The sequence below is a fragment of the Dermacentor albipictus genome, chromosome 7 (genome assembly GCF_038994185.2).
Source record: "Dermacentor albipictus isolate Rhodes 1998 colony chromosome 7, USDA_Dalb.pri_finalv2, whole genome shotgun sequence".
Taxonomy (NCBI): domain Eukaryota; kingdom Metazoa; phylum Arthropoda; class Arachnida; order Ixodida; family Ixodidae; genus Dermacentor; species Dermacentor albipictus.
The window spans coordinates 106,816,791-106,837,542 of record NC_091827.1 but is presented as its reverse complement, the minus strand read 5'-3'; the positions used below and the strand labels follow the sequence as shown (position 1 = coordinate 106,837,542).

At 42.9% G+C, this 20,752-nt stretch overlaps 1 long non-coding RNA gene across 1 annotated transcript; it reads right to left on the bottom strand.

Annotated features, from left to right (window-relative positions):
* Positions 1-9,239: 9,239 nt before the first annotated feature.
* Positions 9,240-20,540, bottom strand: LOC135901842 (uncharacterized). Its single transcript, XR_010564284.2, has 4 exons — positions 20,464-20,540; positions 17,343-17,549; positions 17,082-17,163; positions 9,240-9,375 (listed from the first exon to the last, which is right to left on the bottom strand). It is a non-coding gene; the product is annotated as an uncharacterized lncRNA (long non-coding RNA).
* Between the last annotated feature and the right edge of the window lie 212 nt (positions 20,541-20,752).

The following is a 20,752-nucleotide window of genomic DNA, read 5'->3' as shown; positions in this document are numbered from 1 at the left end:
AATACACACATTTTAGCTTTCGCCAGCTACCCGCGCCGAGATCAGTCCCCATCGAAGCTTAGGCATAGCGTATCCGCCGAGTCCGTCTGCACGCTATCGGCGCGTCTAACCTCAAGAATCAAGAAGTCTAAAAAGGATAAATTACTTTATATTTCAGATTTCGCATCGGTGCTTTTAAATAAACAATTTTTTCATGTCTACAGTGCCAGCACAAGAAGTGAGGAGCGCCGATGTGACGCATCATAAACGCAGGTATATGTGCTGTCGCCGAAGGCTCCCAGCACTAGCCTGCGTTTCTCTGACGAATATATATGGCTAGACAGACGTGTAGACTGAAAGGCATCACTGAACTAAGAAAACATTGCATACCCCTCGCGTGAAGAACAAGAAACGGCTATCGAAATCGGCAGTAACAGCCCATTCATGCAGCGTCCCGGGTCGGTGGTTCATTTAGGACTTTTTTTCGAAGCTAAAATACCAATCGCAGTCGATGTTATGGCACTTCCGAGCACACTATTGAATATGGAGAGCAAATTTTTCTTTGAGGTACAGGCGTGAGTTTTAGTTGCTGGCCGATAGCGCATCTACCACGTCTGTGCAAGACTTCTCTCTGTGAAACTAAAACTGCTTCTCGATTTTGATAAGCTAAATTATCCGCCCATGTCCCTACGCTGACGCGGCGATAGCGGTAATGAGCCGGGCTGGGGATCTGCAGGTACGACGATCGAATCCTGGTCAGAGCACTTCTGTTTTTACATGTTCATTTTTTCGATTTATATTGTACTAAAACGCTATCTGTTGCTTTCTGTATTTAAAAAAAATACATACGGTGTCCAGGCACCACGTATTTAACGCGCTAGAGCTGTTTTTCGCACCAGTAACCAGCGCCTGCCAGTACGCCGCGCTTGCCCAGCGCCCCATGCATCCAGCGCGCGGCACTGGACCCATAATCCGGCGATGCACTGGATACTGGGTACTGTTTATAGAGTGAAAATATAGAGCCGTTCTTAGACAGGCCGCACTTTAGCTTGTTTAATTTCCTATAAACGTTCCTTTACAGAACTCAGTACGTATGCCATATGATGGCACACTTTTAGAACGGGAATGGAGAGCCAGTCTAGAGACAGGCCGCATTAGAAGTTCTGAAAACGTTCTATAAATTTTTCTATAGAATTTGGCACATAAGATGTCAACACGACCTCTATAGAACTTTTATGGAGGATGTAGAGCCATTCTATAGACAGGCCGCATTAGAAGTTCTGAAAAGGTTCTATTAACATTTTCCTGTAGGATTTGACACATAAGATGTTAATACGACCTCTATACAACGTTTCCGAAAACGTTCTATAAATTTTTTTCTATAGAATTTGGTACATAAAATGTCAATACGACCTCTATAGAACATTTATGGAGGGTGAATGGAGAGTCAGTCTATAGACAAGTCGCATTAGAACTGTTAAAAACTTTCTATAGACATTATTTTATAGAATATTGTACATATGATGACAATAAACCCTATATAGACTGCTTATAGAGCGTGAATGGAGAGTCAGTCTATAGACAAGCCGCATTAGAAGTGTTAAAAACTTTCTATAGACATTATTTTATAGAATTTAGTACATATGATATCAATACAATCTCTATAGAACATTTATAGAGAACGAATGGAGAGCCATTCTATAGACAGGTCGCGTTAGAAGTTTTAAAGACATTCTATAAAAATTACTTTATAGAATTCAGTACATAGGACGTCAATACACCCTCTATAGAACATCTATTGTGTGTGAAATGACTTGTTTCTATAGAAAGGTTTCTATAGACTTCTTATAGAGATTCTATGCGGACGACTCTATAGATCGCGAGTTCCTATAGAGTCCCTTTTGACTCCATAGGAACTCATTAGGAGTTCTAAAGGAACTCTAAATCCATTTTCATAAGGGTCGCTTTAGTGGCTTCGTGGCCATTTCTTCGATTGTGTAACATACTAAATTACGCTATATGTGATATGACTAGTTCATAAGGACGACCGAACGGAGTGTGGCTTCCTTATGGTCTTGTGTTGATGAGGCTTGCTGGTTCGTTCATTAAAATGTGAGGTAGCGATTACATGACATAAAAGGGAAGCTATGGGCTCCTATGTCATCAGAATACCATAGTCGCAACTAGTTGTCTTGAGTGCTACGCCGATAGACGATCATATCTAGCACACAAATGTAAATATGTGAAAATGAGGAAAACCGGTGTTACCCATTTCGAAAGAAGGTGCCAAAATTGAGCGAAGAACAGAATTTTTTCAGTGTTGTGATCCGCTTCTTCCGGCAGTGAATTTATCTCTCACACGTGCACCAAATGTGCCTTGCCGTGCTCACGTGATTGGTTGCAGAAGAAAAGCAAAGTCATATTTTTGGTCAGGTGATATGGGTGGGTTTAAATTTATTTATTGAAGCCCACATCAATTTATTTATCCATCTGAGAATTTGTATATCTCGCGTAGGCACGCACCAAAAGGAAAGAAATACTCACGACATGAAAAGACAACACTGCCAATTTACGCCTGCTCTCGCGAAAGCGTGGCGCAGCAGCCAGTAATCACCAGATCGCTCTTGTCCAACGTATCCTTAAACTGCCTTCCCGTGATGCATGATCTCTCTCTCTTTGCTTTTCACTATTCCATCTTTCCGCACCCGCTTAGTGTTGTGTTCAGCCCCCAGATTGGTTCAGTTGTGTCAGCTGAGTGCGTATTGGTGCAGTGTTCTAGTGTTCGTGACTTTGGTTGTTTCTCCAGGAGCCCTTTCTGTCGCACTTTCTCAAGTAATAAAGTCCCCTGGGATAGGATGTGACAGCGATAGCCTGTCTTAGTGGCTCCATTCATAACCGAGTTTGGCAATGCGAACGACGCGCTAGTGACGTCACCTGGAAGTCTTGCCGGTGTTTTTCATTACGCGAACGCTCGAACAGCTTCAATGGCATTTCTTTTTTGATGACACTGCGACTTCGCGCTTGTGTAGTGTGGTGCTCACTAAGTACTTCCCATATATTTATTTAGTGATTATTTCATAAATACGAGCATTAGGAGCCTTGAAACGTTGTCTCTTCATTTTTTATTACATATACCATTGGCAGTCGGGGTGAAGGACACAATCTCTTGACTAAGAAAACGTGCCGCCGAATTAGTAATGTGCTAGAGACACAGTCACGACCATATTATGGGAACGCACATGATTTTATGTCTTATAAAATTGAAAGAGCCTCGCCAACGAAGTTCGGTTTTGGGACAACAACGCATCGAATGCAGATCTGTATAGTTGAACGCAAATTTTGCATTGCGATCATAATTGTTCTCATATGGATTTGCGCGTAAAAGCTTTTACCGACAAAGAGATTTCCAAATTTCACTATCAAACGATTTATCTCTCGAAATGTAGACGCGTAGTTGGGCCGCGCTCGATAAGGTTGCGCCGTCATCAAGCATGCACTTTCTTGCAATATCTATTCTTACCACTGTTCAAAGCTGAAATGGTCTGTTTTTTTAGGCTAGCATAATTTCCCAATTTTTTTCACTGCAGTTTCATACTACCGAAAACAATTTGGAAAACATGACTTTGTCAGCGTCAAAATAATAATGCTGTGTAAAACATAGACAGAAACCTGTCCTTAAGGTAGCCATGGTGCTTAAAACACTCTCTTGAGCCTGAGTGTCAGCCCATTTTTGACCTTCCGTGTTTAGCGCTGGCCAGATACTTTTTCATTTGTGTCAGCAAACAAACTTGAAAAAAAATATTTCATGTTCATATACGATACTCCAAAAGAACAAAATATCATGAAAATATTTTACTACGTATTTTCACCTAACTTTGTCGCCACTGCGTTCGAATATAGCACTCACTGGCACCACTGGATGAATCTCCCACGTAAACTGTGCCCACTGCATATAACAGGAGCAAACCAAAAAATTCACCGACGATTATGATGCTCCCAAATATAATTTTCAGAACTACATCCAAAAAATCTCTGGAGATACATCATTCTTCCAATTATCGCATATCAGCATGTTGTATGCCCGAACTGAAACCTTTATTAGGCTGCAAAACTTATCTTTTTTTTTCATTATACCAGAATAGCTCATAAAAGCAGCAATGAGTATCTCTATATTTGCACCGGTAGCAACGGAAAACTTAACCTTGTTTTCTCCGTATAGTAAATATAGAATCATTATTTCTGCCACATGCGTATGTTATTCGAAAGCTGATGGAAGAGCAAGAAGTTCCAGATGTACATATATAGTACCTTTATTACTTAATGTCATTTGAAAACCTGTCTTTTGCGCCTTTATTAAAAAATCATTTTTTCTATGAACATTCTATTATCATCTGTTACTGGGAAGTTGATTAAAAATTAAGAAAACAGTGTAAAAAACTTTTTTCACAAATGTCATTAAAACGTTGAAGTCCATAGGATGTTACGATTGTTGATACGATGTTGGCAACAGTTCCAAAGAAAGCAAAGAAATATTTTCCTACGGGTATGCCAAAAGGAGGATGCCGAGTTGCCGACAACCAACAACGTCGGTTATGTCCTCAACGGGATTTCGGACGACGCCTTTGACCTTCCCATCTGCAAAAATGCTTGTGCACTCGGCACCATTAAAAAGACTGCTGGTGCTTTGACCAGCATAGAAGCCGGCGCATTGGTCACGCGTTTCTCGGCTTCCCAACATGGCTACAGCTTCCTCTTGCGAGGACTGCATGGCACCGCAGCCGTTAGTTCCGTCAGATAAGCTGATTCCTTATTGTACGCCGCGAAGCTGAGGCCATGACCTCTGACCCAGTTCGCGCCAGTGACTCGAGCTCAATAACGACTCGTCTTGTCCGACCCACTGTCCCGCAGCATATCACCAACATGGATGAGCATTAAGGATGAGAGTTTTAGGCTTGTAGCGCAGCTCGGAAGAGCAAGAAAGGAAGGAGGTAGGGGTAATCAAAGGGAACGGAAAACAGAGTGAGCCCCTACCTCCTTCCTTCCTGATTTGATTACCCCTACCTCCTTCCTTTTTTGCTCTTCCGAGCTGCGCTACAAGCCTAAAACAGTCATGACATACCAACTCGCCCAAACTGCCACGCTTTTGGATTAAGGATGAGCACAAGACAAACTGCATGGTGTTCACTTTCATTCTGTCAAGAAAAGTGATTTCCTAAACGATATGCTGATCCCGCTGCGTGAAGAACCCTTGACTATTGGCCATTATTCCCCTGGTCCTCATTGCCTGAAACTATGTGTACCCGTTACTGCCATCCGGAGAACCCCTTCGCACATTCAAACGCAGTTTTACTTCCCCAAACGCCGACGCTCCCACAGACCTAAATAGTAGCTTCCCGTCGCGGCATGGCCACTTGTCACGCTCACTTATTGGCCTTCACCTCACCTCTCATTCACCGAAGATTAGCCAATCGTCTTCCCTCTTCAGCCCTGCACATGCATATCACTCGTTCGCCCTGCGCATGCATATCAGAAAAATTAACAATGCAGCGCCCAGAGCTGTTGCTTCATTGGCTGCTTCCACCACAAGTTCTTATCTGAAGCTTCGACCCGCCGTGGTTGCTCAGTGGCTATGGTGTTGGGCTGCTGAGCACGAGGTCGCGGGATCGAATCCCGGCCACGGCGGCCGCATTTCGATGGTGGCGAAATGCGAAAACACCCGTGTGCTTAGATTTAGGTGCACGTTAAAGAACCCCAGGTGGTCAAAATTTCCGGAGTCCTCCACTACGGCGTGCCTCATAATCAGAAAGTGGTTTTGGCACGTAAAACCCCAAATATTATATTATTATTATCTGAAGCTTCCCACCATAGGAAAGCATGTTAGACGTTGATGTCAATGGCATAACTATGCATGTGGTCATCGATACTGGGGCGCATATCTCTGTAATCAGCGCACATCTTCGTCATCGCCTGCATAAAGTGTTCACACCTACCGCCTTCAGCATCATGCGCGTCGCATGATGGAGCGATTCCTGCCTTTATTGGGATGCGCATGACCCCTTTTTGTGTTGCTGGTCATCAAACATCCATCCAAACCATCGTGATTGAGAAACACCCCCGTGACCAAACACTGGGCTAAGATTTTTCGCCTACTCATCCTGCCTTCGTTGATTGTCCTACTGGTGCTCTTCTGCTCGAGCTGCTCTATTTTACCGCTAACTGAGCCGACATATCAGCACGCTGATGCTCTAGCCATCACGTTCGCTTGGCGCCTCAAGCTGCTACATGCGTTACTTTGAGGCCCTCACGCGAAATTCCCTTTGGTGAATACATCATGTCCCCGCTTGTCGCCATATTTTAGACCACGATGTCACCCTTGCACACACCCATTTCCTTTTCTTAAAATACAGCCTTCGTTCTCCTTCTCACCACGAGCCTGTTGACAAAGGTTATCGCGTAAGACACGTCGCTGGCAATCATTTCTGTGTTTGAACCCGGCATGATTGCAGCTTTGGATGAAGGTCTAGCCCAGGCAAAAGTAAAATCTCTATCGCCTCTTCTATGCTATGCTCTATATCTCTATGCTCGCATATCTCAACACAACGTCATCCAGAACAAGGTCAACAAGAATACAAAGGACGCTATCAAGCGTTCGTCTACCTGGTGGGCATTCCCTGTTATTGTCAGGAAAAAGAAGAATCGTCGAAGCTGATCATCGGAATTGAAACCAAGTAATTTTTAAAAACATTGCTTACTTTCTGCCTTGCATCGACGAAACCCTCGACTGCCTTCGTTGACCCGAATACTTTTAGCCCACCGACATTCGTTCGGGCTACTGGCAGATTTAGGTTAACCTCGTGGACCACCAAGAAACTCCCCTTATTACACTATCTGGCCTATACAAACGCAAAGTGATGCAGTTCGGACTGTGTAATGCCCAAGAAATATTTCAATGTACGGTGGACTCTCTAATGGAGGGATATAAGTGGGTCATCTCTCTTGTTATTTTAACGAATAACATTTTCTGCTGAACTACGTTGGGCAACACCCTCACCCTTTAATCAGACATTCTTGTCACTTTCCGTAGAGCCACTCTTCAGCTAAACTCTGCCATGCGCTGTTTCGGGTGACCCCAGATAACTAAACTGCCGGTGCTCAACCCGACCCCCAACAATGCGCAAGCAATGTAACTATTTTCCGTTCCATGCTCAGCCAAAGACATCCGGAGATTTCTAGTAGTATGTTCCTACTTCTTTGCTTTCTTTATATCTTCGCCGACATAGCTTCCCCTTTCATGAACTCTTGAAGAACGACGATCGCTTTATGGGGAGTCCCGCAAAAGCCACTTCATTTTCGGCCTTCACCAATCTAGTTTTGTTTTCGTTGGCAAAAAAAAAAACACTGCGGCAAGAAACTCATAATCGCCTATGTCAGTCACCTTCTTCCAGCTCCGCAAAGAAATGTTCCTTTCACTCAGCTGTGACTGTGGCTTTAGTATGGCCTTTCACCGAAATTAGACCCGAATTGTTCGGCCATACTGGTTACAGGCCATCATGGTTATTCTTTTTGTGGTTGTGGTTACAGACCATCATGCCCTCTGCTGACTTTCGTCGCCCAAGGAGCCAACTGAACTTCTAGGTTACTGGCTATTAAGGCTCCCAGAAGACAAGTCTTCAACGATATGGTCGTTAAGCAACCCATATTTAAGGACTGTAGATTATCTGCTATCTGCAAGTCTAGACAATTAATTGCCTGAAGCTGCAGATTGCTTGTCACGTACCTTATCAATGTTCCCGGCCATATTCGCCCTGAGTCAGGCACCTGCGCACTGTCCATCCTTGCTTTTGTGACAAGGTTTATTGGGCCCGTGGGCCGACAGCCACAAATACAATGGCAGCAACGGCAGCTCAGCTGTATCGGCGAACTGGCCGTATGACAAACTACAAGGCGACAACACTTTCTAGCATGCTGATCTTCGCTTGGTTCCGATCCATGCGATGGTGACGGGACTTTCTAGCGCTATTCTTTTTTCTTACAATGGCTCCCTAGCTGAAAAAAAGAGCCATCCTTGCCATCTAGTGCCACAACGATACGGCGGGCTCATAATAATGCTGTAGCCTGTCTATATAAACAATTTTATGCCCCCAGTGACGGTGGTCACTTGAGGGCGTCAGTGGCTCGACGATGTAGCTGACTGGTGAAGAGTAGGCAAAATGACGCTTTAAGGACAACTAAATTTAGGAAGTTGTTTGGAAAATAGGCTAGGACTTGCAGGTTTGACCCAGCGCCCAGGTCGGAAAATAGGACCAGGTCGGGCGTTGGCTCTCTCACTTTTTAGGGGAGGTTTTTTTCCGCGCTGATGCCACATAATTCTGGATCTTAGCCATCGACAGCATCCCTGGAAAAATGATGAAATAATCTCTAGGACTCACGCGTCAAACAAGGATATGTTTGTTAGGCAAGAAATAGTGAAGGACTGTAGATTATTTTGACCAGCTGGGGTTCCATTATTCGAACCCGGTGAATGGTACATGATTTTCTTATATTTAGCCCCAACGAAGTGCGGCCGCCGCGTCCTGCCATTGATTGCGGGCTCCCTAATAATGCCGACTACATGCATGTACTGTGTTACGGTATTATCTGGCATTGTGAATTTGAACGATATTGCGAATACCCCTGTATTCGGTTGCAATATCATGTGTTTCTACAGTGCTTTAATGCTTATGACATAAGTGTCGACATTACACATGGAAAGGGTTCTGTCAGAATTTCATCCAAAACGTAGCCGTCCCTCGGATATGTGACCTTTAGCTACATAATATAATCCTTTGCCTGTAAATGTATGCCTCAAATCAGACGTCGGTGTAGAAGCAACGAACGTAAAATATTCTATGCGCAGACTTGCATTTAAACGGGTTGTGAAATAGCATGTGCTATCACTAAATTCTTTCAAAAGATAGGTCACCGCTACTACATCTGCTCCTTTCATAGATAATGACAAAACAGAGCTGGCAAAGAGGCGGGTGAAACAGGCCCCACATTCGTCAATTTTCACCCTATCCGTCGTCTCTGCCATTTCGTCTTGTGTACGTAAGCCAACTAGCCCAGATCAGAGCGATTGTTTCATCATAGGTGGAGGAATCTGACATAAGTAGACAGAAATATCTAAATGTATATGACCCAAGGACACGAACGTCGTGACAGAACCATGTTGCTCAAGGTTGCACGAGGAGACAACACACAAGGAAGTAAATGAACCAAAATAGAGAAATGGAACAGAAGAGTCTTTTATTTGCTAATCTTTAGTGTCAGTTCTTCCATGACTGCAACATTTCAGTCATACCGCTTACGGTCACCACTGGTTGGCCTTACGCTGGTAAGATTTCCTCAAAGGCACACCTGAAATGTGCAGGTCCATTGAGTGTGAAAGAGAGCATGGGGTATGAATGCGCAGTAAATGTTTGCACATACTGACGTATGACAATGTGGTGTTTTTCTGTTGAAATGATGATTATGTGGTATTTTGTGGCGCAAAGTACACATGTAGGAAAAGCCCGCCATGCAACAGGCGGTGTGTTATTGGTTAATATACAGATGAATAACAGGGAATATGCAACATGACGTTAAAGAGGCCTCGAAACAATCCCTGTAAAGCGTTCAATATATATCTGTATTAAAAGCATGACAATTATAAGAAGCTTATTCTATGAACACGAAAATATATTAGGAAGCATTGATACACTAAAATGTCTTATTGGAAATAGTTTTAAAAGAGCGATACAGCCTGAACAAAAGCTCTCAATGTCGAGGGCCTTGAGGAATATGCTGACAAAACTCTAGCAGCAGAAGCCTCTGGTCAGGGTATGAGCTTGTTGGGAGCTCGGTTTAGTAGAGGCAGGTAACACAGATTTTGAGAGGTTGAGAACAACGAGTAGACTGGCGTTATTCCTACAGTAAAACAGGTTTGCCAAGTGGCAGTGGTGGCGTCTCCTTCGGGCAGCCACCTCACGTCCCGAGAAAGAGCAGGGGGCAACGACCACCGCGTGGAGGCCAGGCGAGGTAACTGTATTTCACCGAAGCGAAGACAAACCACACTAACAGGTGGTCGCAAGACACTATGAATCTTTTTGGTTGATAACTTGCACTGAATAAACAACATAAAAAAACGTTGAATCAATCTACAATTTAGAAACGGAAGGGACATCTTTGAAAAAAAAAACATCCTAAATGAATTTCCGATGTAAAAACTGGAGGGTGCAGGGATCATTGCCGGAGGAAAAAGAATATCCTGTCAGTATGCTGAAAAAGTACGATTTCCTTGGAAGGTTCCTACTTCTTGATACAATTGCGAAACGTGAAGGAAGGTTAATATTTAGCCACATTTACTGCACTTTAAAGATTCAGCACACGTGCACCAATTCTTGTGTATGGTCTATGTGGGACCTACTCTTAGTTAAAGGAGATGCCTTTAGCTAGTGTTATTTTTGGTATTGATGAGGAATCTCCTTAGTGTGGCCAAATAAGATGCAGCGTATTGGAGACTCCCACTAGGCGGTTGAATTATACTTTCCTGACATATTTTAATGGGGCGTGTGTTTTCTGCGGGTGCAGTGACCACTCACGTCATTCTGAGTATAGGCTCTGTACAGGACTCGTTCTGAAACAAATAACCTACGGCTTCATAGTGTAAGCGCAAGCGTACAATACATTTGTACATCTGAATGAAAGACTTTCTCTCACTGGCGAGCGTTTTGTTCGGTGCAACCTTACGTATGTTCAGCGTATTGAAGCATTTTACCTTTAGAATGTTGTCATGTATTGAATAAAAGTTAATTTTCAAATAACTATAAGGCCTAACAAACAGTGCTCTTTGTACATTGTAAGTGCTGTACATGAAGTTCAATAAAGCGGACTTCTACAATCTTGTGGACATAACACTCAAACTTTTACAAGTGTAATATCGCAAGTATTTTCGGTTTCACGCTTAGAGTGCATTTTCAGGCTAAGCTGGAGTTGTCCGTCGTAGACTGCAACGTTGCAGGACCTGAAGACCCTCTATACTTCGTCTAAGCAGAGAGAATGTAAATTGGCTAGTAATAAGTATGTCCGAAGCGAGTTTATCATTACCGTCGAGAGTGCAGTTAAGCATGCCAGCCATGCGTGCGCCATATATATATATATATATATATATATATATATATATATATATATATATATATATATATATATATATATATATATATATATATATATATATATATATATATATATATATATATATATATATATGACATTACTGTAGGTACCTTTAGGCGGGAAGTATGTCTGAACAATCATATTTCTTTAAAACTAACTTTGTTTCCCCTCATACTCTATTCGGACATCTCTCGCACCATTTCTATTTATTCCGCGAATCAATGCATATGGACATGAATAGTTGTTTGAGGCCACATGCGTTTTGAATGACACCCTTGATGCGCACACTGTTGTCGGTTGTTGATAGACCTTTCTGGGAACGACATTGATTAGACAAGCAATTTGTTATAAATAAAACAAAACTGACAAACTGTTTGATATGTCAACGACGGTGCACCTCTTACGAAGAGCCATGACGTGTTCTGCTCACTTCAAATAACACTCACTTGGCACAGCTATAACATAATTCAAATATTTCATCTAATAAAGGTAGTTTTCTTTTTACAAATGCTGGCTGTGTTGTTGACAAGCGTGATTACCTTTCTGACCTAATTCACACGTGTTGTGCAGATGTGGTCATACGGAGGCGTGGTAATTGTCGAAAGTGCGTGATGGCGAAACATTTTACTGCAGGTGTCAAGATTTATCGTTTTGAACGTGGCTCTATATCTGGAGGAGGCGTTTTGATGCCCCCCTTTCGGATCACATTTTCTCTTATTACGTTCCCTTTCAGTTATTTTGAGAAGTTGTTTCCGGATACATGCGCATTATTCATTGCGACATTTTTTTGTGTTCGCCATCGGCCACCTAACGCAGGGTATAATTTTTCTTGAACTTGCATCATTCTGTGCACGCTGCAATCTTTAGGTTCGCACACACACACATTTTTGTTTTAGGTGATGTTAATTTCCCTAACACCGATTAGTAAAGTTCTTTTCCTGTTCTAACGAATCATCCAGTGAAAATACCACATTTTTAAACTTACGTTACCATTTCAATTTCACTCAGTAAGTTAGTAATCTTAAGAGACCCACTTATTCCATCACTAACGTACTTGGTCTTATTTTAAGAGCCCTTGATGTTCTGCATTCGCCAGCTTTCTTACCAGGGTTGAATGTTCCCTGTGTTAGCACAACAGTGATTTGCTTTTAAATTAAAGCCGCTGGTGAACGATCCGTCAGTCAACCAAACTTCATCAGAGATTATAGGATGGCGAAATTTTCAGCTATTAGTAGGGAGCTTGCAACCTTTTTGGAAGACTCCATGCCAAGTTTCGAAGAGCACACTGTGGAACTGATGAATGGTAATTGGTCAGGGTGACTAGGCTTCGTATCAACAGACCGCCCGCCAATACAAGAATACACTTAAGGACGACAAGGAAACTTTCTTTTGCAATACTCTAGATACTTTGCTAAACGATGAGCCCAAAACGTTCTGTAGTGTTGCTAAGGATCCAAGCAAAAAGGTATTATGAATAACTAATGGTAGTTGTGTTGCCATTTCTCGTTCGCAATGTTGTTAACTGTTCAACGATGTATTTCCAAAACATGCTTAGATTGGCGTGTTGAGTGCCTGCCGGAATTTGGTGACGCGAGTTTTCCAACAGTGGTTCCACTACTAAAAGACTACGGTTATTCATTAGCCTCATTAACAATTTAAAGGTTTCGTCATGTGGTGTTGATGTATAAACGCTACATTTTTGAAAAGTAGAGTTATTTATTCGTCCATTTTCGTATGGACTATTTGCCCCGACATTGAATTCATGTACATTGCCTTGCGATTGGAACGTAAGCAAACTAATGACGTTACATAAATATGGTGATACTCATTGTGCGATAAATTACAGGCCATTGTTATTAAACATTGGCCCTTGTGAATTCCTTGAGCATGACATTTATTCTTATTTTGTTCACTCTAATGAAGCTCATTCCTTTCCCCCATCTCGTCAACATGGTTTCTGTAAGACATTCCACTGGAAAGGCAATTAATTAATTTGCTAAGGAACTTTGAGAAGCTCTACACTCGGTGTTTTATATCGCTTGTGCGTTGTTAGATATCTCTGTAGCTTTAGAACTTGTATGCTATGTCCTAATTTATCTTAAATCCAGGGAACTAAATCTCGACCCTAACATACTTGTATTCATAGAAACATTGTGGTACCCTACAAATATTTGTAACTGCTACTGGCCACGATTCTGCTCACCTGTCTGTTCAGGAATTCCCCAAGGTTCTGCCCTTGGGCTCCTTCTGTTTCTAATTTAGGTAAACGATTCACCTGATTGTGTTGCCTCTTTTATTGGCCTATTTGCAGACGACTTTGTTTTATATCACATCATTTATCGTGGTATTGATTTCTTCGTGCAGGCTGATGTTAGCAATTTTCGTGGTTGTTGTAACAGATGGAAAATGAAACTGAGTGCCACGAAATGCAAATTAATGAGAATTTCTCGTGAACATTACACCAGCGCTTGGTGTGATGATTCCGTTTTCAAAGAAGTGACTACTTGAAAGAGCTGAAGAGTGAACATTAGCTGTAACCTGTTTTAGCAACCACATAATAATTTTGTTGTTAATAACGATACCGGCATCGATGGCTATCGTAACTCTTGAAAGGTCGCTTCTTCCATTAAACAGCGGCCTCGTCACCCCGTTTACCTCGCATCATCTTCCATACAACATTAGGCTGATTAAATTGAACTGCCACGATATTTTCATAGCGTATAAACAGTGCACGCGCAAAGTCAACCAATGAATTATAGTCCTACGGCCTCGCTTAAGGAGTGTTGTACACTGTTCCTCCAATCATTTCTTGTGATGCAAGAGTCAACGTCCTATATCAGTAGGGATTTTAAAAGCAGTACAATGCAATTTGTTACCAATAAAGATTACCACTCCGCCAAGCTGCCTACAATGATTTTTATATTAACAATACAACTGCGGGTTTAGTGGACATAACAAAAAAACGTTAAAGTGCTGTCCTTATGTTTCAAAAAGTTAAAGTTAGCGGTGTCCTAAAAGCGTGCGATGATGGTACAAACCAACGGTATCATGTACATGACCTGGTGTTTTACAGCACCGCTCCTGTGTCAAAGAGTAAAATATTCAGCAGCGGCGACACGCCTATCTTGCAACAGATTTGGTGTACCCAACTAATGTCCCATCTGCAAGAGGCCCCCAGTATTTTCCTGAGTTGTCTACCTCCGCTCAATTCCTTTCCTTGTTCGTGGCTTTAGACTGTACTCTACTCCTTTTTATCCTCTCTTAGCTGTTGGCGCCAAATGTATCCGCCATACGGCGGTCATTTCTAGAGACAAACGTGGTCAGAACCCTTTCAGCTAACAAACTATAATATGGATGGATGACAGGCTTTCGCTGTTTTCGTTGCTGCAATTGGTATATCATCAGGGCCATTTTTCGAGTGCGACTGCAGCGAGTAAAGGTACAATCAGCCAATTTTCAGCACTGACAAAGTATTGTGTTGGCAAAATTAGCCGTCGCTTTAATACTAGCGGCGATAAAGCCGCCAACAAAGCGTTGTGTTAACGTAGCAGTAGCAGCATATTGGCTTCTTATTGAGTTTTCGGCGACTATAACGATCGAAGTAAAAAATGAATTGTAATGTCTAGAACTCCTTTCTGCATCTTTCTGGTACCACATTCGCCACCGCCACTGCAATAGCACTGCATTTTTAAAGCAGAACTGCCGAATAAAACAAAAGTGCGCGAATGTTTTTAGGGCTCGCGGTATGCTCTTACTAAGTTCAGAGCACTGCTACCACCCGCTGCTTAATTACGCGATGTACTGTGTGTTAAAGACGCACAAAAGTTTTATTGTAGCTTGAGACGAAAGCCTGGTGGCAGGGCTTACATGACAACTAGCCTGTCGGCTGAAGCATGCCACAGTAGAGGCCGAAGGGTGCCGTGAATTTTTCATGCACACAAACAAGATACGAAAACATGCTCAAGTTAAGCAAAGCTATAGGCCTCAAAAGTTCCGGAGGACAGAGATCATGCGCCCCTTTTGAAGCGCCCCCAATGTTACAAAGTATATTTCTGTGGTCACGTCGCTGCGCTCACGGAGTTCTGTCTTTGAGGGAGCGCGCGCGCTCTTCTCAAATTCTCTTTGGTGATATTTCGAGCTGCGTGTGCTGTCTACATCTCTTGTAGCACGTGCGCTTGTTCTCCCTCTCTCTTTGCTGGCAGCTGTCACTCTGCCTTTGATCTTCTCTTGTATGCGACGCACATTCGCACAGCGCCTGCTACTTTGCACGTGGTCCGCACACTGCGTTTGCTGCGTACACAGGGTGCTTAGTCGGGTTACACGTGTTCTCTTTGCTTTTGACCACTCACGCCGGACGCGGCTTCTCGCATTGTTCCCAGCACTCGAGCTACATTTGCTCCTCTTTTTGTACATGCTGCGCTAAGTCGAGCTAAGTGTTCTCTTTATGCTCGGTGCTGTCAACCTGGGCATGTAGTCTCTTTCATTGCTCTCGGCGCCAGCGGGGCATTTTCTCCTTGCATTGTACACGGGGTGGTTAGTCGGGTTACACGTGTTCTCTTTGCTTTTGACAACTCACGCTGGGCGTGGCCTCTCGCATTGTTCGTGGCACTCGAGCTACATTTGCTCCTCTTTCTGTATATGCTGCGCTAAGTCGAGCTAAGTGTTCTCTCTATGCTCGGCGCTGTCAACCTGGGCATGTAGTCTCTCTCATTGATCTCGGCGCCATCGGGGCATTTTCTCCTAGCTTTGTACACGGGGTGCTTAGTCGGGTTACACGTGTTCTCTTTCCTTTTGACAACACACGCTGGGCGTGGCCTCTCGCATTGTTCGCGTCACTCGAGCTACATTTGCTCCTCTTTTTGTACTTGCTGCGCTAAGTCGAGCTACGGGTTCTCTCTATGCTCTGGGCTCTCGTCCTGGGCATGCGGTCTCTCTCATTGCTCTCGGCGCCAGCGGGGCATTTTCTCCTAGCTTTGTACACGGGGTGCTTAGTCGGGTTACACGTGTTCTCTTTCCTTTTGACAACACACGCTGGGCGTGGCCTCTCGCATTGTTCGCGTCACTCGAGCTACATTTTCTCCTCTTTTTGTACTTGCTGCGCTAAGTCGAGCTACGGGTTCTCTCTATGCTCGGAGCTCTCGTCCTGGGCATGCGGTCTCTCTCATTGCTCTCGGCGCCAGCGGGGCATTTTCTCCTAGCTTTGTACACGGGGTGCTTAGTCGGGTGACACGTGTTCTCTTTCCTTTTGACAACTCACGCTGGGCGTGGCCTCTCGCATTGTTCGCGTCACTCGAGCTACATTTGCTCCTCTTTTTGTACTTGCTGCGCTAAGTCGAGCTACGCGTTCTCTCTATGCTCGGGGTTCTCGTCCTCGGCATGTGGTCTCTCTCATTGATCTCGGCGCCATCGGGGCATTTTCTCCTAGCTTTGTACACGGGGTGCTTAGTCGGGTTACACGTGTTCTCTTTCCTTTTGACAACACACGCTGTGCGTGGCCTCTCGCATTGTTCGCGTCACTCGAGATACATTTGCTCCTCTTTTTGTGCTTGTAGCGCTAAGTCGAGCTACGCGTTCTCTCTATGCTCGGGGTTCACGTCCTCGGCATGTGGTCTCTCTCATTGCTCTCGGCGCCAGCGGGGCATTTTCTCCTAGCTTTGTACACGGGGTGCTTAGTCGGGCTACACGTGTTCTCTTTCCTTTTGACAACTCACGCTGGACATGGCCACTCGCTCGCTCTTACAGCACTTGCTCCGCTCTGGCTGTACACGTGACGCTGAAGTGCGCTGCGTTTTACAGTGTTTAAATATATCACTCTTGCTCATATAATGTGCTCCATGTCCAAATAACATATGGAGATTTGTTCATACAGAGGAATTGGGAATAAAAAAAAAACCGGGGAGCCTACTTACACATAGCTTGAGACGGGCACGGAGCACGGAAGCAGTAAATCGTCCTGCAGACGCAGTATCTTCCTATTGCACAGAACACCGCCTGCAATAAATAATAAACATGTCCCTTCAATAAACGCAGATGTTGGCATTGGCAGCATGTGCAATAACCCAATTCATACAGTGCTATCACTCATTGCATGCTCAGAATCTATTATGAAATTAAGCAGAGAACCTCCTTTACTGTGTTACAGTATTCATATAGTATCAATATACGCTCACTGCGCAACAGCTCCGGTCAGTGCTTGGTCTTGGATTGATACGAATGACCCAATTGCCTCCAATTTTGGGATGGTTAAAGGAAAACGGCCAGTGATAGCTGCCATGGTCATGCGTATACCATCCTTGAGGACTGTAGGCGTTCCAGTAGAAGTAGTCGTTCTGCTGATACGGACTAGTGTTCAGCGACTAGTGAGTTTGTCAGAGATGCTGAAAAAAATTGGTGTTTTCAGATACGATATCGTGACTCTATCACAAAGCTCGCAAATCAATCTACAATGAAGAAGTTCTCACTGATATAAAAGAACGAGCAGCCTGTCGCAAAAAGATATAACTACTTCACTCAAAGAATTTCAATTACCTGTTTGCCTTGTTGTAGTACGTATTACAAGATATTCAATGCATTTGAATTGCCTTCAATACAGTGACAATCAGTAAGTAGTGCTGTCTCCAAAATGTGAGATGATTCAAGAGAATAAGCTCATTTTTTCTGCCCCATGGAATTCTGCTACCTACGGACAAATTATAGAAAATATATATATATATATATATATATATATATATATATATATATATATATATATATATATATATATATATATATATATATATATATATATATATATATATATATATATAGTGTTCATTAAGGTACAATTACTGTCATTGGGAGTTTCTCGACAGTTACCATCATCCAATAGGCGACATTTGAGAACACCAGTACATCATGAACATCAGCCTATTTTACGTCCACTGCAGGCGAAAGACATTCGCGTGATTTCCATTTATCCCTGTCCAGCGTCAACCGATTCCAATTAGCGCCTGCGAATTTCTGAATTTCATCACTCCACCTAGCCTTTTCCTGTCCTCGGCTGCGCCTCCCTTCTCTTTGCAGCCATTCTGTAACCGTCATGGTCCACCGGTTATTTTACCTACGCATTACATGACCTGCCCAGCTCATTTTTTTCTCTTTTCTCCGTTTGCTCTCTGATATACACCACTTTCTCTCTTACTCTTAACGTTACGTTTAAAGTTCTTCCTTCCATCGCTCATTGTGCGGTCCTTAAGTTCTTTTTAGCTTCTTCGTAAGTCTCCAAGTTTGTACCCCATACGTTAGCAGCGGTAGAATGCACTGATTGTACAACTTTCTTTTCAGTGATAATTGCAACCTAGCAGTCAGAATCTGACAATGCCTCCCTATGCGCTCCAACCCATTCTGATTGGTCTGTAAATTTCCTTCTCATGATCAGGGTCCCCTGTGAGTAATTGACCTAGGTAAACGTACTCTTTCCGGCTCTAGAGGCTGACTGGGGATCCTCAACTCTTCTTCCCTTGCCCTGCTATTAATTATTATCTTGGTCCTTCTGCAGATTATACCCAACCCCACTCTTACACACTCTCTGTTAAATTCCTCAATCGTTTGTTGTAACTCGTCCCTAGTGTTGCTGAACAGGGCACTATCACCTACAAGCCGCAGGTTGCTCAGATATTAACCCCTTAGTCCTCCCTTCTAAGCCTTGCCAGTTTATTACCTTGAGTACTTCTTCCAAACACGCAGTGAATAGTATTAGAGAGATTGTGCTTGTTTGTCTGACGCCTTCCTTTATAGGTATCTGCCTACTTTTATTGGGGAGAATTAAGATAGCTGTGAAATTGCTGTAAATATTTTCGAAGATATCTATGTAAGCGTCATCTATACTCATGCATTAAGTAAATCTCTTTGAATGCTGGTATATGAACTGCATCAAATGCCACAAGTACATTGATCCTTAATTTCGGTTATAATTACGCAGACGATGTACGCCTGCACTCAGGAAACTCTTGTTTCATTACTCTGCATGGGAATATTACTTTTGCACTGATTATTCATTGATAACGATTATCGTGCCTTTTGCGTGCTCTACAGCATGAGCTCTTGTGCTCGCTTTTATACTCTTCCACTTGTAGCAGAGGGTTATTGTTTGCGAAAAGTAGAGAATTATTTGACGGCTATGAATACCGCTTAACCTTTCGCAAGATATAGAAACCAACTACAAATCATTGTTTTTTTAAGAATTTCACATGCGCTGTATAAAGGCACGCACGTGCGCACTTAAGTAAGCACAACTTAAACACGAAGTTCAACTAGTTGGTTATGCAATAAATGGGGCTCGTATATTTCTTTCGTTCACGTGCAAGGGGTTAGTGCAATAATTTTACAGCCAGCTAGAATGTTTTTGGCTACTGGAAGCTATCAATACCCACATATTTTTCTCTGAAAAGTTGTAATCCATAATATATTGCTGACAAGTGATTTCTTGAGCAAATGTACTAGAACACAAAATATTTCTCGAAAAGATTTGTGCACGAGCCTACGTCAATTGAACGAGTCCATTGCATGATACTTTTTTGCGTTTATTCCAATTCAAATACTTGCCATGGAAGGCCTCGACTGTGCAAAAAGAGTTTTTAGGCGTTATGATCGAGCACTTCATGAAAAAAATGTATCCATTATGAGCATAGATCACAACGTCGGCTTGACATTTGAGGTCCCGACACAAGACAGCAATTAGTGCCGGTTCCTGCTTGACTGAATGAGAGGACAAAGCTTTTATTTACGCAGGCACTCCACAGAATTTCTGTCTCTATCATGCACAATCTGACTGAACTTACTACAGACAATGTGTTTCCCTCTTTGTTTATCTGTCACACATATCTAATGGAATTTTTCACGAGAAATCAGAAAGGGGTGATAAAATATTATTTTTTGGCTCACCCCATCAAATCTTGCGAACACTGCGAGTTAAAAGTAAGATTAACTAAAGCAATGCACGGACTAGGAGAAAATCTCGATATTTTAAAAACGACACCATCCAGAAGCATGCCAGTAAAGATCAACTAAATTCTTAAACAAGCAACAATACGAAGGTCAGATAGTGCATCATTTCTGTAGGATCACTCATAAGAGTTGCTTTTCACTCCAGAACAAGCACCGAAAAGAAGGAGAACGGTGTACAATATGAGGATTCAGCAGTTGTAGCGGGATAAAAATTCACGCATCAAACGCCCAAAGAGCTTCATACATATGGCGCCAAAATATTCAAAATTGGCTCTATATCAGAAATGCATTCCAATTTATACTAACCTACAGACATCAGAAATATAGCAGTGACCAAATGTTGGATGCCCATCGTCTATCGTGGGCCGCTCTAGGTCTGTTCTATTGTAAACTACTCTCTGCAAGACTACAGATGGCAGATTTCATGCTGAATTGTTTTTCTAGAATATAATGCAAGAATTCACATTGAATAAAAGAAAAACCCTTTGTGTGTTAACAGTGCTATGTCGTAAGCGCAACACATCTGTCTTGCCAAGGACATGCTGCCTTAAACACTAAAGGGGCTCATTGCGTTGAAAGGATTATCCCGCCGGCG